Source organism: Odocoileus virginianus, chromosome X (assembly GCF_023699985.2).
Source record: "Odocoileus virginianus isolate 20LAN1187 ecotype Illinois chromosome X, Ovbor_1.2, whole genome shotgun sequence".
Taxonomy (NCBI): Eukaryota; Metazoa; Chordata; class Mammalia; order Artiodactyla; family Cervidae; genus Odocoileus; species Odocoileus virginianus.
This window is the reverse complement of record NC_069708.1, coordinates 42404213-42428887: the sequence shown is the minus strand read 5'-3', so window position 1 is coordinate 42428887 and position 24675 is coordinate 42404213. Positions and strand designations below refer to the sequence as shown.

The 24675-nt window shown below is 36.3% G+C and overlaps 1 protein-coding gene and 1 non-coding gene across 6 annotated transcripts in view; one reads left to right on the top strand and one right to left on the bottom strand.

The window, feature by feature from the left end:
* The window catches only part of PCDH11X (protocadherin 11 X-linked), a 958739-nt gene that overhangs the window by 154044 nt on the left and 780020 nt on the right, over window positions 1–24675 (bottom strand). The gene's annotated exons all lie outside the window — the stretch shown is intronic.
* On the top strand, window positions 10798–10869 carry TRNAW-CCA (transfer RNA tryptophan (anticodon CCA)). The gene has a single exon. It is a non-coding gene; the product is annotated as a tRNA-Trp (tRNA).

Sequence of the window (24675 nt, the reverse complement as noted above, 5' to 3'; positions counted from 1 at the left end):
CTTACTCCTTGGAAGGAAAGTTATGACCAACCTAAATAGCATATTAAGAAGGAGAGACATTACTTTGCCAACAAAGGTCTCTCTAGTCAAGACTGTGGTTTTTCCAGTGGTCATGTATGGATGTGAGAGTTAGACTGTGAAGAAGGCTGAGCACTGAAAAATTGATGTTTTTGAACTGATGTTGGAGAAGACTTTTGAGTCCCTTGGACTGCAAGGAGATCCAACCAGTCCATCCTAAAGCAGATTAGTCCTGGGTGTTCATTGGAAGGATTGATGCTGAAGCTGAAACTCTAATAGTTTGTCCATCTCATGTGAAGTGTTATCTCATTGGAAAAGACCCTGATGCTGGGAGGGATTGGGGCAGGAGGAGAAGGGGACGACAGTGGATGAGATGGCTGGATGGCATCACCGACTTGATGGACATGAGTTTGAGTAAACTCCAGTTGTTGGTGATGGACAGGGAGGCCTGGCATGCTGTGATTCATGGGGTCACAAATAGTCAGACACAACTGAGTGACTGAACTTAACTGAACCATATTCATCAGTCCTGAATAATCATTGGAAGGACTAATGTTGAAGCTGAAACTCCAATAATTTGGCCACCTGATGCAAAGAACTGACTCATAAGAAAAGACCCTGATGCTGGGAAAGACTGAAGGCAGGGAGAGGAGGAGATGACAGCGGATGGGATGGTTGGATGGCGTCACCAGCTCAATGGGCATGAATTTGAGTAAACTCTGGGAATTGGTGATGGACAGGGAGGCCTGGCGTTCTGCAGTCCGTGGGGTCACAAAGAGTTGGACATGACTGAGGAACTAAACTGAACTGAACTGAGGGGAATCCATATATCATGGCTTCTGAAAACATCATTTCTGAAGATCAGAGTTTGTATGGTATATACTTGCTCTGTATCAAAGAATTTTATTTTACCTAGATTTAGACAGTCCACAATGAAACTACTTTCAATACAAACCTAGCATTATATACAAGGCTCTTCAAGTCTGCATAACAGTTACAGATTTTGAGCTTTCTAGTAGTTAACCAGCTCAAAAATGTAAATTCAACCTTAGTTATTGTGCATCAGCCTTGTATATATTTTTAAGAGACCTGTAATAATTGTAACCTAGTAAGGATAGACTTCCCTAGTGGCTCAGATGGTAAAGCATCTGCTTACAATGCAGGAGACCCGGGCTCAATCCCTGGGTTGGGAAGATCTCCTGGAGAAGGAAATGGCAACCCACTACAGTATTCATGCCTGGAAAATCCCATGGATGGATAAGCCTGGTAGGCTATGATCCATGGGGTTGCAAAGAGTCAAACATGACTGAGCAACTGCCTTCAAGGATAGACAAAATTATTGGTGAAATAGGGCAAACATTCACTGAATTAGCACCTATTGATAAGTTCCTATTTGCCAGGTACTGTTATAGGCATGTGGGGAATATCAGTGAATAAAACAGACCAGAACTCAATCATCACAGAGCTTACAGCCTAGTGATCTTACATTCAAGTGACTCTAGAAAGAAATTCCTCTGCTAATACTCAAGACACAAAGCAAAGCTTTCCCAGAATAGAGGCCTCTTGTCATTTCTTATATCCTGAACTTTAAAAAAGAAGTTACTGATGCTAAGAGGTTAACCAAGGAGATGATTGTGTGATATGCTCTAATTAAACATTAACCAGATTCACCCCTGATATTTAAGATTTGAGATTAGTTGCCAGGTAATTCAATCACATCATTATAGAGTGTTCATTGAAGGATGAATTATTTTTGTCAGCAGTGCATGCACATCATTAGTTGGCCAATGTTAAGAGTCCTAAGAGAAACATATTAGTTCATAGGAGTCAGAAAAGGCCTTATTTTTCCAGAGTAGAAAATTATTTTCATAACTATATCTTCACTTACTATATTATACTGAAATTATCTATTTTTGTACATAAATCTCTCTAAGAATCAGAGATTACAGTATACTTTTTTTTTCTAAATTTCAGTGTCTTACCACAATGCCTGACAGCATAAGGGCTTAGAATTGTCAACTTAGCTATTATTGAACAATAAACAATCTTACTCTTTTTAAAATAAATATTTAAATACGATTTATAAATAGCAACCATTTGAAAATCTTAACTTTTATGCTGTTTTCTCTGTATACAGAAATAACTTGGAATAATTAAATACTAAAATGCATAGTATTTTATAATTGAGTATTAAAAAGCTGCATTACCATCTTGTGTTACCTCAAAGGCAAGATGAAAAAGAAATTTGATCAGTGATCTCAAGAGAATGTAACTTTGTCCTCAAGGAGATGTAGTGATGTCTAGGGTTTGATTGTCACTACTCTGGGGTGGCAGGACAGTTACTACTTGCATCACCTGATAGAGAATAGTAGCCAGAGATGCTGCTTAACATGATGCAGTGTAGAGAACTGCTCACCACTACGAAGAGTTATCTAGCCCCACAAGTTAATAGTATCAAAGATGAGAAACCCTGCATTAGATAAATGTAGACTAAAATTATAGGAAGTAAAATTCTAGCATAGCTTGTCACAGGTGACAATAGTAAATAAGCATTTCAGTGGCTATCATTAGTGAAAAACTGGAAAAACATGGAAAAATTCTTATTTTATTTGTTATAGCTATTTTAAATATTTGTTGCTGAGTTCCAAAAGCAGCTGGTTTGCTTATTTATTACAAAATGGCGTTTGTGTGTGTGTGTGTGTGTTATGGGGGGGCGGGGTAAGCATATTCTAATAGATAGAACTTTGAGATAAAAGATCAATGAGCACCTTTCTCCTTTAAGTGTAGCACTAACTTGGGAGAACTTGGGGGAGGTCAGGTAGTTTCTGGGCCTCAGTTTTTTCTGTGCCACCTGCTTTTTATCAGTAAGTACTCAATAACCCACTCTTTTTCTCTGTAACAGAATAGTCCAGCAAAAATATGAGAGGCACAGGTATAAGACATATATGTAATTTAACATTATCTTGTAGTCCCATTTAAAAAAGTAAAAAGAAACAGGTGGAATTAATTTTAATATTATACTTAACATGATATATCTAAAATATTGGGTTTCCCAAATGGTACTAGTGGTAAAGAACACACCTGCCAATACAAGAGATGTGAGAGACATGTGTTTGATCCCTGGAAGTTTGATCAGGAAAATGACCCTGGAGGAGGGCATGGAAACCCACTCCAATATTCTTGCCTGGAGAATCCCAAGGACAGAGAACCTGGTGGGCTACAGTCCATAGTATCACAAAGAGTCAGACAAGACTGAAGTGACTTAGCATGCACACATGCATCCAAAATATTAATTCAGCATGCAATCAAAACAAAAAAAAATATTCAGATATCCTACATTATCTTTTAATACTAAGTCCTTAAAATCTCATATTTAACTTACACTTAGGGGAAATATCAATTTAAGCTAGCCACATTGTGAGGATTCCTAGTCATTTGTTGCTAGTGGTTACCATATTGTGCAGTACAGGCCTAGATATTAAAATCTGACTCTTGAATTTGCTCATGTGGGTTTGAATAAAGAGAAAAGAAAAATAAATAATCACGTGGAGTTATCACTATTAAAAAGTTTTACTGTTTCCCTCTTACCCCTTTTATGTGATTCTTGTGGTAAGAATTATACTTAGAAACAGACATTTTTTCCATTCATCTTAGAGCAATATCAGATAAAAAAAAAGAAAAAAAAAGTATAACATAAAATAATCTGGAATTTTTGTTTTAGATCTGAAAAAAGTTTGGATGGCCATCTTCATATAGAACTATGTGTTTCAAGATATTTTCTGGTAATGGTAGACAGAATTATTAACTAAACAAACAGGATCTTAGTCATATCTGTAAGGACAGAACAACTAACAACATTACATACTGTCTCTGTAATCTTTCCTTTCTTATATCCTCCCCCAAATGTTTAATAGACTAAATTGGGAAGCTGTATCTATGTTAGAATTTAAAATAAAAAATAGAAAGCATATTTCTTTGACTAGAAAACCTAATTGAAAGATAAAAACCATATGCTTATCTCAGCAGATGCAGAGAAAGCCTTTGACAAAATTCAACATCCATTTATGACAAAAACCTTCCAGAAAGCAGGCATAGAAGGAACATACCTCAACATAATAAAAGCCATATATGAGAAATCCACAGCAAACATTATCCTCAATGGTGAAAAATTGAAAGCATTTCCCCTAAAGTCAGCAACAAGACAAGGAGGCCCACTCTTACCACTCCTCTTCAACACAGTTTTGGGAGTTTTAGCCACAGCAATCAGAGAAGAAAAATAAATAAAAGGAATCCAGATTGGAAAAGAAGAAGTAAAACTCTCACTGTTTGCAGATGATATGATCCTCTATATAGAAAACCCTAAAGACTCCACCAGAAAATTACTAGAGCTAATCAATGAATATAGTAAAGTTGCAGGATATAAAATTAGCACACAGAAATCCCTAACAATGAGAAAACATAAAGAAAAATTAAGGAAATAATTCCATTCACCATTGCAAAAAAAGAATAAAATACTTAGGAGTAAATCTACCTAAAGAAACAAAATACCTATATATAGAAAACTATAAAACACTGATGTAAGAAATCAAAGAGGACACATATAGATGGAGAAATATACCATGTTCATGGCTTGGAAGAATCAATATAGTGAAAATAAGTATAATACCCAAAGCAATCTATAGATTCAATGCAATCCCTGTCAAGCTACCAGTGGTATTTCTCACAAAACTAGAACAATTTCACACTTTGTATGGAAATAAAAAAGAAGAAGAAGAAGAAGAAGAAGAAGAAGAAGAAAAAAACAAAAAAAAACCTCGAATAGTCAAAGCAATCTTGAGAAAGAAGAATGGAACTGGAGGAATCAACCTGCCTGACTTCAGGCTATACTACAAAGCTACAGTCATTAAACAGTATGGTACTGGCACAAAGACAGAAACATAGATCAATGGAACAAAATAGAAAGCCCAGAGATAAATACACACACTGAGGGACACCTTATCTTTGACTAAAGAGGCAAGAATATACAATGGAGAAAAGACAATCTCTTTAGCAAGTGGTGCTGGGAAAACTGGTCAATCACTTGTAAAAGAATGAAACTAGAACACTTTCTAACACCATACAAAAAAATAAACTCAAAATGGATTATAGATCTAACTGTAAGACCAGAAACTACAAAAACTCCTAGAAGAAAACAAAGGCAAAACACTCTCTTACATAAATCATAGCAGGATCTTCTATGACCCACCTCCCACAGTAATGGAAATAAAATAAAAAATAAACAAATGGGACCTAATTAAACTTAAAAGCTTTTGCACAATGAAGGAAACTATAATCAAGGAGAAAAGACAGCCTTCAGAATGGGAGAAAATAATAGCAAACGAAGCAACTGACAAAGAATTAATATCAAAAATATGCAAGCAGCTCCTACAGCTCAATTCCAAAAAAATAAATGACCCAATCAAAACATAGGCCAAAGAACTAAACAGACATTTCTCCAAAGAAGACATACATATGGCAAACAAGCACATGACAAGATGCTCAACATCACTCATTGTCAGATAAATGCAACTCAAAACCAGAATGAGGTACCATCTCACACCATTCAGAATGGCTGCTATCAAAAAATCTACAAACAAGAAATGCTGGAGAGGGTGTGAAGAGAAAGGAATCCTCTTAAACTGTTGGTGGGAATGCAAACTAGTACAGCCTCTATGGAGAACAGTGTGGAGATTCCTTAAAAAACTGGAAATAGAACTGCCACACGACCCAGCAATCCCACTGCTGGGCATACACACCAAGGAAACCAGAATTGAAAGAGACATGTGTACCCCAATGTTCTTTGCAGCACTGTTTACAATAGCCAGGACAAGGAAGAAACCTCTATGTCCATTGGCAGACAAATGGGTATGAAAGCTGTGGTACATATACACAATGGAATATTACACAGCTATTAAAAAGAATGCATTTGAATCAGTTCTGATGAGGTGGATGAAACTGGATTCTATTATACCGAGTGAAGTAAGTCAGAAAGAAAAACACCATTACAGTATATTAATGCGTGTATATGGGATTTAGACAGATGGTAACAATAACCCTATATGAGTGACAGCAAAAGAGACACATGTAACGGACAGACCCTTGGACTCTGTGGGAGAAGGCGAGGGTGGGATGATTTGAGAAAATAGCATTGAAACATGTATATTGTCATATGTGAAATAGACCGCTAGTCCAGGTTTGATGCATTAGACTGGGTGCTCAGGGCTGGCGCACTGGGATGACCCTGAAGTATGGGAGGGGGAGAGAAGTGGGAGGGAGGGTCATGATGGCGAACACATGCACACCCATGGCTGATTCATGTGAATGTAAGGTAAAAACCACTACAATATTTTAAAGTAATTAGCCTCCAATTAAAATAAATTTTTAAAAAGTTAAAAAAAAAAAGGAAAAAGAAAACCTATATTTTAGTCATGTCACTAAAGTTTCCCCAAGGACAGTGCTTTATTCACAATCAAGAAGTTTTGAAGTTCACAATATAATACTTCAATTTAAAACTTAACATAGGATTATATAACAGTTGGAAAACTGCATTACAATATCTCTAAGAGGATATACTAAAAATCCTTTTGACAGTATGATTATATTATTACTGCTTAAAAGCACATGCTAAAAGTGTTGTTTTCAATTTGTGCACATAATTGTGTGAGCAATGACAAAGATTCAGAAATATTTTATAGGTTTATTTGCTCTATCAATATAGTTGCAGAAGGAAGAGTTCCCTTGAAAAATTAAATGGGTAAGGCAGAGGAAATGAATTATGAGAATGATAGTTTGGAGCATACTATTTAAAATTAGCATATTTTCTTCTAAAGGAGAATTTGAATGGAGAAATATACAGACATTTGAATTAACTTGGGATATGTGAATGTGAGGGAGGAGCCAAGATGGCAGAGGAATAGGACGGGGAGACCACTTTCTCCACTACAAATTAATCGAAAGAAAAATTGAACACAGAACAAACTTCACAAAACAACTTCTGATCGCTAGCTGAGGACATCAGGCGCCCAGAAAAGCAGCCCATTGTCTTCGAAAGGAGGTAGGACAAAATATAAAAGATAAAAAGAGAGACAAAAGAGCTAGGGACAGAGATCCGTCCCAGGAAGGGAGTCTTAATAGAGGAACTTTCCAAACACCAGGAAACCCTCGCACTGGCAGATCTGGGGAAATTTTTTGAATCTCGGAGGGCAACCTAACCGGGAGGGAAAAATAAATAAAACCCACAGATTACATGCCTAAAAGCAACTCCAAGCAGAAAAGTACCACAGACGCCCTCATCCACCACCAGCAAGTGGGGGCAAAACGGAGAGGAGCAGGCGGCATTGATTAGGGTAAGGACTGGGCCTGAGTGCCCTGAGGGCAATCTGAGGGAGCTTTTGTGGGAAAGTCATTTTAGTTTTTAATAGTTTTGTGTTCTATGCCTATGATCTTTAGCTTTTTTGAATCTGAATATGTATATTACAAGAAGTAGATTGCATTAACTGAACATTTATGACATGACAAGTGTTTTGCAAATATTAGTTTCAACATAGTATTGTCCTACATTTTCTGATGAAGATATCAAATATATTAAAGATTCAAACTATAAAGATTAAAGAGGCAAAATTCATAAATTTCCTGCTTATTACTTAATACATCTATGTAGTGAAAGTGAAAGACTTAGTCACTCAGTCATATCTGACTCTTTGCAACCCCATGGACTCTAGCCTGCCAGGTTCCTCTCCATAGACTACTACAGGCAAGAATACTGGAGTGGGGAGCCATTTTCTTCTCCAGGGGATCTTCCCGACCCAGGTATTGAACCCAGGTCTCCCACATTGCAGGTAGATTCTTTATGGTCTGAGTCACCAGGGGAGCCCATCATTTTCACGAAATTCTTGAAAAGTAGAGAAATTTATAAATACCAATTAATAAATTTTCAATGCTTGCCATGTTAAATGTAGTGCCTTCAGTATCAATTTAATCTGTGAATCTTGCTCACCTCTAAAACCTAGCTAACAAGTAAAATAGCTAATTTATATTTTCTTATACTCTGAGTATTTTGTGGAATTAGTGCCACTTTACTTAATAATAATTAGAACACATCCTTGTTTTTGCTCTTAAACTGGGGATGATGCATCTAGATAGTAAACACTTGCTCTCATACTTTGCTCTGCATTCTGAAACAGAACTTTTCAACCTAGTAATCTAGTACAAGGAAGAAGTCCCAGAAGGCAAGCTTTGACCTTATGTTCTACTATATAAAGAATTAGCACTCAGCTTCTTTATCCAAACCAGTTTTGATAAAGCTACCCAGATCCTCTTTGGCTGACTCTTTGGCAGAATGGTATCCATCAAAATAATTATGTACTTGCTAATTCAATATGTAGCCTGAAAAGGCTTCCAACTCTACATTTAATGGGACAAATAAGGCTTTATCCATATTTTCAATTTTTACTCTGTTGAGAGAAAAAAAAAGTGAGATTCGAGAACTCCAACAAGACTTTCTTTTCTCATAATAAGTGCTTCTTCCAAATTTAACACAACTGACCATGTCATCAATGTTTCTATTATTATGCAAGTTTATGTCTTATGAGAATATATTAACTTTATTATCACAAGTAATTGAAAATTTATTATTAAAAATAAACAACTCCTTTCAGGGCTTCAAATAGCTTTAAAATTTATTACCTTTATTGAAAAAGACTACATTTAAATATACTGATTGTGTCATTTGGTTACATCATGAACGCTTTTCTTATTATTAAACACGGAATTGTTATTCATTATAAATGTGATTCTTATGGTATGTGAAAAAATAGATGCATGTTTGACATAACAAGTGAAGACTTTGTGATATTTTCCTATACCATTATTATTACTGATTTTTCTGGTGTAAATACACTGCCACATGTTCATGTCCTTATCTTTTTAAATATTCTTAATGGTTTTAGTGATATGATCAATGAAAGAGTGCTCAAAATACAGTATTTATTATTTTTACTATTATAATAATTATATAAAAACTTTAAAAATTATTTGATAAATCTGTCTTAATTTTACAAATAAATATATATTAACCATTTTAAGTTGAAAATTCATAATTTTCTTTGGTGAAAATCAGGCAGTTTTAATAAAATTCTAATGTGCTCATCTAACATAAGTCTTAAATTACACATGTTGATTATTTATACCAAATCACCTCCATTTTACACAGAAATGTCTTTTTAAAGTACTAACTTATGAAAACTTATGGAATTTCTGCCACATATTATTTTTACTTGTATCAATATAACACACTCAAAGTTTCGATCTTCATTAATCTTAGAAATTTGATTGTCCAAAAGTGTACAATAGCATTGTTACTAAACTACTCGTTTAACTTGACTGTGATTACTAAGATACGAGAAAAGCCAACTAAAACTGAAATCTACCACCTTAACTCCAGTTACTGACAGTATAAAATAGCAATATAACATCATGTATTTGTCAAAAATTTCAAGATAATGACCAGTTTTTTTTTTTCTCCAGAGTTCCAGATATGTTTCTAATGAGAAGTCATGTTTAAAAAAACCTGGAATATATGATAATCTTTTACTTTTATCTAGCTTGTTTCACTTTTTCTATTTCACATTCTATGCTCCCATTTCATTTAATTTACATTTTCCAATTTCTCCATCTCTTCTTCTTTTTGTTTTTTTTTTTGGATGTTCTTTCTTAAGCCTCTATCAAGCATAGGAGAAAAGCTTTTGCATACATATATATAAATAATATATATAGTATATATTTTAGAAAACTTATGAATTTTTGCCTAAGAAATTTATGACATTCTGATTCCACTAGTTTGACTTAGTATGAATAGAATGCTAGATATCTAATTTTAAAAAAATTGATATGCAACAACCAACAAAGATTTATTATATAGCCCAGGGAGCAATAATAAATATCTTATAATAAAATATAATGGAAAATAATTGCAAAACTATATGTGTATATGTATAACTGAATCACCTTGCTGTGCACCTGAAACATTGTAAGTCAACTATACTTCAATAAAATATGTAAGTTAGGAAAAAAAATATCATGTAGACACAGCCTACATATGAATGAAGATTCCAATATGAAGCCTACATATGAATAAACTTCCGCAACATAGGCCATTTCCAAAGAACCAGTATTTCTCATCTTGAGAAAAACTGATTATCACCATGCAGGGCATAGGGAAAGCACAAAAAAACAAAATAGACATTAATATCAAGATACCCTTTGGTACCTGGGTACAATAGAAACTCGTCTAACAAATGGTTAATACTTTTAAATCAATCATTCCTAAATGCTTATATTTTAATGGTGCTTTGTGGCTTCACATTACTTTTTACAATTATAAAATCCAGTTCATCATTCATCACTTGAATGCTAGTTCAAGTGCTTTCTTCATTTTGCACGTAGCTATGATCTCTGATGGAGAAGGTAATGGCACCCCACTCCAGTACTCTGCCTTTCAAAATCCCATGGACAAAGGAGCCTGGTAGGCTGCAGTCCATGAAGTCGCCAAGAGTCGGACACGACTGGGTGACTTCACTTTCACTTTTCACTTTCTTGCGCTGGAGAAGGAAATGGCAACCCACTCCAGTACTCTTGCCTGGAGAATCCCAGGGATGGGGGAGCCTGGTGGGCTGCCGTCTATGGGGTCGCACAGAGTCACACACAACTGCCGTGACTTAGCAGCATGATCTCTGAAAGGCTTCCCTGGTGGCTCAGAGGTTAAAGCGTCTGCCTCCAACGCGGGAGACCCGGGTTCGATCCCTGGGTTGGGAAGATACCCTGGGGAAGGAAATGGTAACCCACTCCAGTATTCTTGCCTGGGGAATCCCATGGATGGAGCCAGCCCATGGGGTCGCAAAGAGTCGGACACGACTGAGTGACTTCACTTTCTTTTCTTTCTTTCTGTGATCTCCCAGTGGCACCTGTGTTAAAGAACGGTTAAATCCCTGAATCAGGAAGATCCCCTGGAGGAGGAAATGGTAACCCACCCTAGTGTTCTTGCCTGGAGAATCTCACCAGAGGAGCCTGGTGGGCTACAGTCCAAAGAGTTTCAAAGAGTCAGACACAACTGAAGCAATTTAGCATGCACACGTGATCTCTGAAATCTACTTTAGTGTTGTTTCTTGAAGCGTGCTTCTTCCCTAATTTAAGCAGTAATGCTAAGAGAGGTACAGTTACATATTACACTGCCGTGTCATTGCTTCTTTAGTAGTTCACATTCTCTGCCAGAACTGATATGAAATCCGGAAAAACCTCATGCTGGAATAGACTTTGACTTCTAGGCAACAAGTCAAATGCAAAATATTGCTTAATGTTTAATTAAGTATCTATAAAGAAACTATTTCTCTTATTTAGTGGAGTGTAAAAGAATAAAATAAAAGATAAGCTTGTTCTTTTTGAGGTTAGAGATTTAAACTTAACTTGCGCTTATATGCATACAGGGCCAAGAATGTTAAGGGAGGAGTGTGAATTTCCAATCAATTAAAAGTTTCCTTATAATCATATCTACTGACATTTTATAAGCAAAAGCAAATGCAGACAAAGCAATGCAGACCAATTTCATGAAAATGGCTAAATGTCGGTTTCCCTTAGAGATCTTATTTATAAATGGACTGATTTCTAAATTGATTGTGATATATATCTGACTATAACTGAAAAGAGACATTATTAAGGACTGGTCATCTACATATTCAGCAAACTTTTAGCAATAGATCATTTTCCCAATAAGCAAAGATAAACTATAGATTGTTAGGCTCATTCAGCCACTCTAAGTGGCATTCTGAGACTTCATTTCACTCTGAAAAAGTCAAATAAATAACAATCAAATGATGGACAAAACCTACTTTTCTTCTAAACACTATGTGAAATTAACATTATATAGAATGAAAATCTCTTGAGCTAAAAGCACCATTTCTCCATGTAAGTCAAATTTCAAAATAAATATTGAGCTTCAAAGGAGAGTGTTTAAAGTTTTTGTTACTGAGGGAAAACAGAATGAAATGAATAAATGTATATGTACAAATATATATGTATGTGTACAAATCATAGTTTGATAAAATAGTGGGGAAGAATCTAAATATTTTGTGATAAATTCTTGTGCAAAATATGCTGTTATAAAATGTGAATAGCATTTAATTTATAAATAATTCCTAATTTTTATCTTCTAAATCATCTATCTATAGGTGAGATTCTCATGCAATCATTAACATATTCATTTCTAAAACCATTAAGTGCAAATTTTAATGTTAGGAATAACTTCTGAAGACAAAAAAAAAAGTACTTCTAACTGTACTAGTTTTCTAACTATATGTCTTCATACCTTCACTTCTCTCTACCCACCCATTTGTAGATATCAATTGCAGGATACTTGTTTCAGATAATCTCATTATATGGCCAAAGAACTGTGGTGCTACTTTAAGCTCAAAACAGTCCAAGTTAACAGTCACTTGGATATGGATTTGTGTAGCGTGCAGTCATCTAACTTACCCTTCCAACTCTGACTCAGAATTTCCATAGATACTTGGCATATGAGTTTAAAAGAAACTATAAAATAGAAACAGTAAAAATAGCTCAGTCTGTTGTTCCTTAAGCTATAGACAATCATAAAATACCAATATGAAACATATTTGGAACATTGAATATGAATTGCTATTTATTCAAAAGTACTTCTTATTCTGCATGATATGAAATGGAAATCAGAATGTCTTAATTTAAAAATGATTAAAATTATGTTAAATATTTTAAAATCATGCATCCATTTTGTTTTGTTTTAGAAAGTGGCATTACAATTTTTTACATTATTTACATTCTATCATTTATTGTGTCTTTTGGAGAGGGTATAGTAGAATGGGGAGGGGATTCATAATAATGTTGACTGAGTTTAAACTGTGAGACTGCTACTTAAAATCTGGAAGCACAGAGAAATTAAGCAACTTGTCCAAATGACAAACAGTAAGATTTGTAACATTTTTATTATTAATATATTATTGATACAGTGAAAATAGGTAATATTACATAGTTCTCTGTTAAATACTCTGTATCTACTACTTTACTTTTTAAAAATATTATATTCATACATTCAGAACATGGAATTATGCAAATCATATAGCAAAGTCCCAGAAGACAGAAGGAGTTTATATATGTTAGGTATTGTAGTTCTGTACAGAAACGGAATATGTTACAGAGTTCTAATTAAAAATGAAGAACAGAGCAAAAGGAAATGAATACAATTCTTGATTTTGAAGATGGTTAGGCTGTGGGGTACATTCCATTTCTCTTAGTGTCACTACAGATTACCAGATGAATATCTTACTGAAAATCACTGTGTCCTCTCCTTCATAACAGCACAGACAACCAGATAGGATAATTGTTCAGTCCTGACCGCGTTTAGAGCAAGGCCTCCTCTTATTCACGTCTATATTTTTACATCTTTTTCCAACTCACTTGTCCTTCAAGTCCAGTATTGTAAGCTTCAAAACTGTACAACTAACCAATAATAAAAGTTGTAATAGAATTCAGGAAATTTTAGAAGGATTTAATCCATTAATTCTTGCCTGGAGAATCCCAGGGATGGGAGCCTGGTGGGCTGCTGTCTATGGGGTTGCACAGAGTCGGACACGACTGGTGTAATTTAGCAGCAGCAGCAATCCATTAATCTATTTTAAAGTATAACAGTACTGCAATACAATTCAACGAGGGAAAGGAAAGTTTTTTACAAATTCTGTTCTGTATCTACATGGAAAGGATGAAAATGGACCCCTACCCGGAGCCATGTATTGATACAAAATTAACTCTAAGTACCTTGTAGACTTAAATATAAAATCTAAATATATGTATCTCTTAGAAGAAAACATTGAAGAAATTGCAATCTTGGGTTTGGCAATGATTTCTTAGTTATGCCACCAAAATTACAAGTAACAACAACAAAATTACAAACAACAAGATTTCATCAAATTAAAAAATTTGGTCTTTCATAAAAGCTCTATTAAAAGTATGAAAAAGTAAGCTAAATACTGAGACAAAATATTTGCAAATCACATATTTTATAGGGAAATGTATTTGAACACATAGATTAACTCTTACAGCTCAACAATAAAAAGCAAACATCCAATTAAAAATAGGCAAAGTATTTGAATAGACATTTATACAGAGAAAATATACAAGTGGTCAATGAGCACAGACAAAAACACTTAACATTAACCATTAGGAAAATTCAAATCAAAATCAGGAGATATCATGTTATACCCATGTTATACCCGTGGCTATAGCCATTATAGCCATTAAGATGGCCATAATAAAATAGACAGATAACAGGGTGGGCTGGAAAAGATGTGGAGCAACTAGAAACTTCAGGCAGTGCTGATGGGAATGTAAAATAATGCTTTGGAAAACAATTTGTCATTCCTCAAAAAGATAAACATAGAGTTATCATAAAACCCAGTAATTCCAACTCTAGATATTTACCAAATAAAATTAAAACATGTCTTCACAAATATGTGTACACAATTGGTGATAGCAGCATTATTCATAATAGTCAAAAAGTGATTAAAAAAACACAAATATCCATCAAGTGATAACTGTCTTAACAATATGTATAATATCCAAACTGTGAGATATTGTTCACCACCAAAAACACTACTGAACTGTACATTTAAAAATGCTTAAGGTGGTATATTTTATGTCATGTGTTTTTATACTACAATTAAACAAACAAACAGGAATTGAAGTACTAATATACATGTTACCAAAGGGATGAAACCTGAAAAGAATTATGCTATATGAAAGAACATAGACCTCAAAAAATCTTTTCATTTATGTTAAATGTCCAGCGTAGGCAAATCAATAGGGACAGAAAGTAGATTAATGGTTGCTCCCTGGTGGCTCAGATGGTAAAGAACTTGCCTGCAATGCAGAAGACTCGGTTCAGTCCCTGGGTTGGAAAGATCCTCTGGAGAAAGGAATGGCTACCCACTCCAGTATTCTTGTCTGGAGAATTCCATGGACAGAGGAGCCTGGTGGGCTACAGTTCGTGGAGTCCAGAGTCACAAAGAGTTCAACACTACTGAGCAACTAAACAAACAACTGCTAATTAGGATTTCTTTCTGGGGTGACAGTCTAGTCTAATCACAGTTAGATTGTGATTATATAACTCTGTAAAGATATAAAACACAATGAATTGTATATTTTAAATTGGCAAATTTTATGGCATGTAAATTATATCCTGGTTTCCCAGGTGGCTCAGTGTTAAAGATTCTGCCTGCAACACAGGAGACACAGGAGATGAGGGTTCAATTCCTGTGTTGGGAAGATCCTCTGGAGAAGGAAATGGCAACCCACTCTAGTATTCTTGCCTGGGAAATCCCATGAACAGAGGAGCCTAGTAGGCCACAGTCCATGGGGTCACAAAGAGTTCAACATGACTGAGTGACAGAGCACAAAGCACCTAAAGGAACTTAATGTTTAAGACATGGGGTCACAAAGAGTCATACACAACTTAGCAACTAAACAATGACAACACATTATATCCCAATGGAGCTGCTAATATCTGTCATCTCTCTTTCTTCTGTCAGACTTCAGTACTTACTTCTGAATAATGGAGTATGGAAAGGAAAAAAAAGGAACAAATTTACAGTGAAGAAACCTGGCATAAAATCACCTTAAACAAGTGTTCAAAGAAACTATTACCAGTGATGCCATAAGGATATTATATACTCCCAATATAAAGTGATGTGAAAGGCATTTCACCCCTCAGTTATTCTCCCTCAAATCCATAACCCCAGTCTAATCATGAGACAGACATCAGATAAATCCAAACTGAAGGACATTCTAGAAGACCAATACTCTTTAATAGTGTCAAGTTAAGGAAAAATTGTCACAGATCAGGAAAAATAATGCAAATATGATATCCTGGATTGGATCCCAGAATCAAGAAAGAATATTATTTTAACATTATTAAACCAGAACACTGGTTTAATCTGAATAAAGTCTATAGTTTAGTTGTGCTTTAGCAATGCTAGTTCCTTAGTTTTGATAAATATACCACAGTTATGTAAGATATGTAACATATGCAAGATATGTAAGTTATGTAAGATATTAACAACAGGGTAATCTGTGTCACAGACTTCCCAGATGGCACTAATGGTTAAGAACTTGTCTGCCAATGCAGGAGACATAAAAGACAAAAGTTCAATCCCTGGGTTGGGAAGATCCCCTGTAGAAAATGCAATTCACTCCAGTATTCTTTCTGGGATCATCCCATGGAGAGAGCAGCCTGGAGGGCCACAGTCCATGGGGTTGCAAAGAGTTGCACACGAGTGAAGTGACTACATGTACCATGTACCTGTGCAATAGCTCTAAGGGAACTCTCTGCATTATGTTTACATATGTTCTTTAAATAAATTATTCCAAATTAATAAAATCTTCCTCCAGGGAATTTTTCTGACCCAGGGATTGAACCTGTACCTCATATCTCATACATTGGCAGGCCAACTATTAATCTTCCAATTTATAAACAATTTAATTAAACAAAACCAAATATAAAATGGTTATTTAGTGGCAAACATAAATAGTAGAATATGACTTTTAATATTAAAATGTATCTACAATAAAAATATTTCCTTATATTCTTCTGTTTCCACAATGAAACATATTCATGCTAAATTAGTGATGGCATTAATGTAAAAAGCCTAAAAAAAGACATTATCACGTGTTAGATTTAGAGGTAATGAATTTTAGCAATATGGTGAATAAAACATTGTACAATATACAATACTGAAATAAATAATTTATGTAACTTAAGTGGAAGGTTATATAATTGGAAGAACATAGGACTTATTCAGCATGTGTTATTAACATCTCTGAGTTTTGAGTCTTCATAAATGAACTATAGACCTACATATTATGGTCTTGATGAACAACTTTTCTATTTATGTACTCTCACTCCTTCTTCCACGAAAAACAGTTCATATGCATCTGATCATTAAAAAGTGATATATACATCACATGTGAAAAGAATGAGACAAATATATCTGGAGAAAACCATAATTTGAAAAGATACACATACGCCAATGTTCACTGCAGTACTATTTACAATAGCCAAGAAAAGGAAGCTCAATGTCCATTGACCAAGGATTCGATAAACAAGATGCAGTGCATATATACAATGGAATATTAACTAGTCATAAAAAGAAAAATATGCCATTTGCAGTAACATGGATGGACCTAGAGATTTTCATACTGAGTGAAGTAAGACAAGGACAAATATCAAATGATGTTGTTTACATGTGGAATCTAAAAAAACTGGTACAAGTTAACTTATTAAAAAATAAAGTATCAGATGTAGGAAAAAAACACAATTATCAGCAGGGGGAAGATGGGAGGGATACATCGGGAGACTGGGATTGACATATACACAGTATTATATATAAAATAGATAACCAATAAGGACCTACTGTACAGCCCAGGAAACTCTACTCAATACTCTAAAATGACTTATATGGGAAAATAATCTGAAAAAGAGTGGATATATGTATATGTATAACTGATTCATTTTGCTGTACACTTGAAACTAACATTGCAAATTAACTATACTCTGATAATTTCTTATGATAAAGTTAAAAATATAGATAAGTGCCTTTGTAAACACATTGCAAATCTCTTACTACAACCCATACATGGTTAAGAATAAAATATCAGAAATCACTCAACAGGGTATGTAATTTTCTCTTGTTGTTCAGTTGCCCAGCAATGTCTGACTCATTACCACCCCATGGACTGCCACATGACAGGCCTCCCTGTCCCTCACCATCTCCCAGAGCTTGTCCAAGTTCATGTTCATTGCACTGGTGATGCTATCCAGCCACCTGATCCTCTGACACCCTCATTTCCTTCGGCCCTCAATCTTTCCCAGCATCAGGAACTTTTCCAATGAGTCATCTGTTCACATTAGATGGGAAAAATACTGAAACTTCAGCCTCATCATTAGTCTTTCCAGTGAATATCCAGGGTTCATCTCCCTTAAGATTGACTGGTTTGATCTCCTTGCTGGCCAAGGGACTTTCAGGAGTCTTCTCCAGCACCACAGTTTGAAGGCATCAAATCTTCAGCACTCTTTAAAGTCCTGCTCTCACTACTGTACAGGACCATTGGGAAGACTATGGTCTTGACTCTACAGACCTTTGTCAATAGAGTAATGTCTCTGGCTGTCAACACACTGTCCAAATTTGTCATCGTTTTCCTGCAAAGAAGCAATCGTCATCTCATTTCATGGCTGCAGTCACCATCCACAGTGATTTTAGAGCCGAAACAAAGGAAATTTGTCACTACTTGCACCTTTTCCCCTTCTACTTGCCATGAAGTAATGGGGCCAGATGCCATGATCTTAGTTTTCTTTTTTTAATATTTAGTCTTAAGTCAGCTCTTTCACTCTCCTCCTTCACCCTCATCAAAAGGCTCTTTAGTTTCGCTTTGCTTTCTGCCATTAGTGTGGTATTGACAGGGTAACAGGCAGGAAGGCTAGGGATCTCCAAATGAAGGAAAGAGGCTGCAACATCAGACTTTTTTTCATCTCTCTCTTAAGAGGCAGGAGGAAACAAACTACACGTGTCAGACTTTTTTCCCCTTCTCTATATAAAACTAAAAGGAGGTTTCTTTGAAAATTCTGTGTGGCCATGACCACCTAAACAACTTTTCTCGAACCTTGAGCTAACCGATGCATTTTTCTTATGAAAATGTTTTTCTTAAGCTATGTTAGTGAACTACATATTTACCTTAGGCTCTGTCTTTATTCAAGTTGGTTCCTTCTAAGTCTCAGAACCAATAATGGCTGAACAAACCAGTATGTTTTGCACATGGAAATGTTCTCTTAAACTATGTTAATGAGACTATGCATTTGCTTGAATCTCTGCCTTTCTTCAAGATTCATTTCAATTGTTTTATGGCCTGGGATGACTCACCTTGTGCCAATGTTATCGCAAAATGCTTGTAGTGGGTGAAAGGTCTGGTGTGCCACTGTCTGAGTTTTGAGACATTTTCTTTCTCTAATTAGCAGACTGCTAATAGGTATATAACTTCTTGTTAAAAACTAGCAAGGCGGCGCTCTTTCTGTCCCCTTCTGATGTTTATATCAGAAGCTTTCTCTATCATTTTTATATTTTAACAGAACTTTATTACACAAATGCTCTGAGCAAATGAAGCCTCATCACTGGCCCCAGATAGAATTCCTCTCCTCTGGAGGCCAAGAATCCCAGCGTCTTTTGCTGTTCATAGTGATAACTTTTCAGTATCATCAACATATCTGAGGTCGTTGAAGCTTCTCCCGCCTATCTTGATTCCAACTTGTAACTCATCCAGCTCAGCATTTCTCATGATGTGATCAGCGTGTAAATTTGACAAACAGGATGACAGCAGACAGCCCTGTTGTTCGCCTTTCTTGAACTTGAACCAATTAGTTGTTCCATATAGGATTCTAACTGTTCCATCTTGACCCACACACAGGTTTCTCAGGAGACAGGTAAGAAGGTCTGGTATTCCCATCGTTAGAATAGCTTTCCACAGTTTGTCATGACCCAAACAGTCAAAGGCTTTAGCATAGTCCATAAAACAGAGGTAGATGTTTTTCTGAGACTCCTTTGCATTCTCTTCAGTTCAGTTCAGTTCAGTTCATTCACTCAGTCATGTCTGATTCTTTGTGACCCCATGGACTGCAGCACCCAATGCTTCCCTGTTCATCACCAACTCCCAGAGCTTGCTGAAACTCATGTTCATCGAGTCAGTGATACCATCCAACCATCTCATCCTCTGTCATCCCCTTCTCCTCCTGCCTTCAATATTTCCCAGCAGCAATATCTTTTCCAATGGATCAGTTCTTTGCATCAGGTGGCCAAAGTATTGGAGTTTCAGCTTCAACATCAGTACTTCCAAAGAATATTCAGGACTGATTTCCTTTAGGATTGACTGGTTGGATCCCCTTGCAGTCCAAGGGACTCTCAAGAGTCTTCTCCAACACCACAGTTCAAAAGCATTGATTCTTTGGTGCTCAGCTTTCTTTATACTCCAACTCTCACATCCATACATAACTACTGGAAAAACCATAGCTTTGACTAGAAATACTTTTGTTGGCAAAGTAATGTCTCTGCTTTTTAATATGCTATCTAGGTTTTCTTCTAAGGAGCAAGTGTCTTTTAGTTTCATGGCTGCAGTCACCATATGCAGTGATTTTGGAGCCCTCAAAAATAAAGTCATCCACTGTTTCTACTGTTTCCCCATCTGTTTGCCATGAAATGATGGTACCAGATGCCATGATCTTAGTTTTCTGAATGTTGAGTTTTAAGCCAATTTTTTCACTCTCCTCTTTCACTTTCATCAAGAGGTTCTTTAGTTCCTCACTTTTTGCCATAAAGGTGGTGTCATCTGCATATCTGAGGTTATTAATATTTCTCCTGGCAATCTTGATACCAGCCTGTGCATCATCCAGCCCAGCATTTTGCACAATGTACTCTTCATATAAGTTATATAAGCAGGGTGACAATATGCAGCCTTAATGTACTCCTTTCCTGATTTGGAACCAGTCTGTTGTTTCAAGTCCAGTTCTAGCTGTTGATTTTTGACCTGCAAACAGATTTCTCATGAGGCAGGTCAGGTGGTCTGGTATTCCCATCTCTTGAAGAATTTTCCATAGTTGTTGTGATTCACACAGTCAAAGGCTTTGGAGTAGCCAAAAAAGTAGAAGTAGATGTATTTCTGGAACTCTCATGCCTTTTTGGTGACCCAACAGATGTTGGCAATTTGATCTCTGTTTCCTCTGCCTTTTCTAAATTCAGGTTGAACATCTGGAACTTCATGGTTCATGTACTGTTAAAGCTTGGCTTGGATAATTTTGAGCATTACTTTGCTAACATGTGAGATGAGTGCAATTTGAACTCATCAAATTTGATGAGTTTGAACGTTTGAACGTTCTTTCTCATTGCCTTTCTTTGGGATTGGAATGAAAAGTGACCATTTCCAGTACTGTGGACACTGCTGATTTTAACAAAGTTGCTGGAATATTGAGTGCAGCACTTTCACGGCATATGAAATAGCTCAATTGGAATTCCATCACCTACACTAGCTTTGTTCATAGTAATGCTTCCTAAGGACCACTTGACATTGCATTGCAGAATGTCTGGCTCTAGGTGAGTGATCATACCATTTTGGTTATCTGGGTCATTAAGATATTTTTTCTATAGTTCTTCTGTGTATTCTTGCCACCTCGTCTTAATATCTTCTGCTTCTGTTAGGTCCATACCATTTCTGTCCTTTACTGTGCTCATCTTTGCAAGGAATTTTGCCTTGGTATCTCTAATTTTCTTGAAGAGATCTTTATTCTTTCCCACCTATTGTTTTCCTGTTTCTTTGCACTGATCACTGAAGAAGGCTTTCTTAACTCCCCTTGCTATTCTTTGGAACTCTGTATTCAGATGCACATATCTTTCCTTTTCTCCTTTGCCTTTAGCTTATTTTCTTTTCTCAGACATTTGTAAGGCCTCCTTGGACAACCATTTTGCCTTGTTGCATTTATTTTACTTGGGCATGGTCTTGATCACTACCTCCTATAAAATGCCATGGACCTTCATGCATAGTTCTTCAGGCACTCTGTCTATCAGATCTAATATCTTGAGTTTATTTGTCACTTCCACTGTATAATTTAAGGGATTTGATTTAGGACATACCTAAAGGTCTAGTGGTTTTCCCTACTTTCTTCAATTTAAGTCTGAATTTGGGAATAAACATTTTATGATCTGAGCCATAGTCAGCTCCCAGCCTTGTTTTTGCTGACTGCATAGAGCTTCTCCATCTTTGGCTGCAAAGAATATAATCAATCTGATTTTGGTATATACCATCTTGTGATGTCCATGTGTAGAGTGTTCTCTTGCACTGTTGGAAGAGGGTGTTTGCTATGATCAGTGCATTCTCTTGGCAAAACGCTGTTAGCCTTTCACCTGCTTTATTTTGTACTCCAAGGCCAAATTTGCCTGTTACTCTAGGTATCACTTGACTTCCTACTTTTGCACTCCAGTCCCCTAAAATGGAAAAAATATATATATATTTTTAGGGGTGTTAATTCTAGAAGGTCTTGTAGGTCTTCATAAACCTTTCAACTTCAGCTTCCTTGGGATTACTGGTCATGGCATAGACTTGGATTACTGTAATATTGACTAGTTTGCCTTGGAAATTAACAGAGATCTTTCTGTCAGAAAACTAATCAAACTGATCATTTGGACCACAGCCTTGTCTAACTCAGTGAAAATATGAGCAATGCCATATGGCCCCTCCAAAGATGGATGGGTCACGGTGGAGAGTTCTGACAAAATGTGGTGCACTGCAGAAGGAAATGGCAAGCCACTTCAATATTCTTGCCTTAAGACCCCCATGAAGAGTATGAAAAGGCAAAATGATAGGACACTGAAAGATGAACTCCCCAGGTCAGTAGGTGCCCAATATGCTACTGGAGATCAAGGGAGAAATGATTCCAGAAAGAATGAAGAGATAGAGCCAAGGCAAAAACAACACCCAGTTGTGAATGTGACTGGTGATGGAAGTAAAGTCTAATGCTGTAAAGAACAATATTGCATAGGAACCTGGAATGTTAGTTTCATGAATCAAGGCAAATTAGAAGTGGTCAAACAGGAGATAGCAAAGGTGAACATTGACATTGTATGAATCAGTGAACTAAAATCGACTAGAATGGGTGAATTTAACTCAGATGAACATTATATCTACTGTCTTTCTCTATAATCCAGCAAATATTGGGAATTTGATCTCTAGTTCCTCTTCCTTTTCTAAGCCCAGTTTGGAAATCTGAAAGTTCTTGGTTCAGGCAATGGTGAAGCCTAGCATGCAAATTTTTAAGCATGACCTTACTAGCATGAGAAAGAAAGTGAAGCCGCTCAGTCGTGTCCGACTCTTTGTGATCCCATGGACTGTAGCCTACCAGTCTCCTCCGTCCATTGGATTTTCCAGGCAAGAATACTGGAGTGGTTTGCCATTTCCTTCTCCAGAAGATATTCTTGACCCAGGGATTGAACCCAGATCTTCCACATTGTAGGCAGACACTTTACTGTCTGAGCTACCAAGGAAGTCCACTAGCATGAGAGATGAGTGTAACTGTCCGATGGTTAGTGCATTCTTTGCTATTACCCCTTCTTGTGAATTGGGGTGAAGACTGACCTTTTCCAGTCCTGTGACCACTGCTGGGTCTTCCAGATTTGCTGAGATAACGAATGCAAAATCTTGCTGGCATCATCCTTTATGGATCTGAATAGTTCTGCTGGAATTTCATAGCATCTACTAGCTTTATTACCAGCAGTGCCTCTTAAGGCCCACTTGACTTTGCACTCCAGAATATCTGGCTCTGGGTGACTAGCCACATCATCATAGTAATCTGGTTCATTAAGACCTTTTTCATACAGTTCTTCCATGTATTCTTTCCATCTTTTGTTGATCTCTTCATTATCTACTAGGTCTGTACCATTTTTATCTTTTATTGAACCCATTTTTGGGTGGAATGCTCCCCGATGTTTCCAGTATTCATGAAGAGATGTCTAGTCTTTCCCCTTTTGTTGTTTTCTTCTATTATTACGCAATGTTCATTGAAGAAGGCCTTCTTGTCTCTCCCAGCTATTCTTTGCAACTCTGTGTTTATTTTTTTCCCCCATTCTGAACCCCCTGCCCATCTTCCTCCCCATCCCATCCCTCTGGGTTTTCCCATAGCACCAGCCCTGAACACCCTGTCTCATGCATTGAACCTGGGCTGGCAATCTGTTCACATACGACACTATACATGTTTACATGCTATTCTCTCAGATCATCCCACCTTTGTCTTCTCCCACAGAGTCCAAAAGACTGTTCTATACATCTGCGTCTCTTTTGCTGTCTCACATATAGGGTTATCATTACCATCTTTCTAAATTCCATATATATGTGTTAGTATACTGTATTGGTGTTTTCTTTCTGGCTTACTTCACTCTGTATAATTAATTGGATGTATCTTTCCTTCTTTCCTTTGCATTTCAATTATCTTCATTCTTCCAGCATTTGTAAAGCCTCCTCAGATAACCACTTTGTCTGCCTGCTTTTCTTTTTCATTGGAATGGCTCTCTATTACAGACTTCTGTCCATAGTACTTCAGGCACACTGTTAACTAGATTTAGTCCCTTGAATTTATTCATTACTTCTACTGTGAATTCATACACGATTTTATTTAACTCATACCTGATTGGCCTAGTGTTTTTCCTGGTTTTCTTTAGTTTAAGCCTGAAAGAGTTGGCTTAAAACTCAATAGTCAGAAAACTAAGATCATGGAATCTGGTCCCATCACTTGATGGCAAACAGATGGGGAAATAATGGAAACAGTGACAGGCTTTATTTTGGGGGACTCCAAAATCACTGCAGATGGTGACTACAGCCATGAAATTAAAAGACGCTTGCTCCTTGGAAGATAAGCTATGACCAACCTAGACAGCATATTAAAAAGCAGAGACATTACTTGGCCAACAAATATCTGTCTAGTCAAAGCTTTGGTTTTACCATTAGTCATGTATG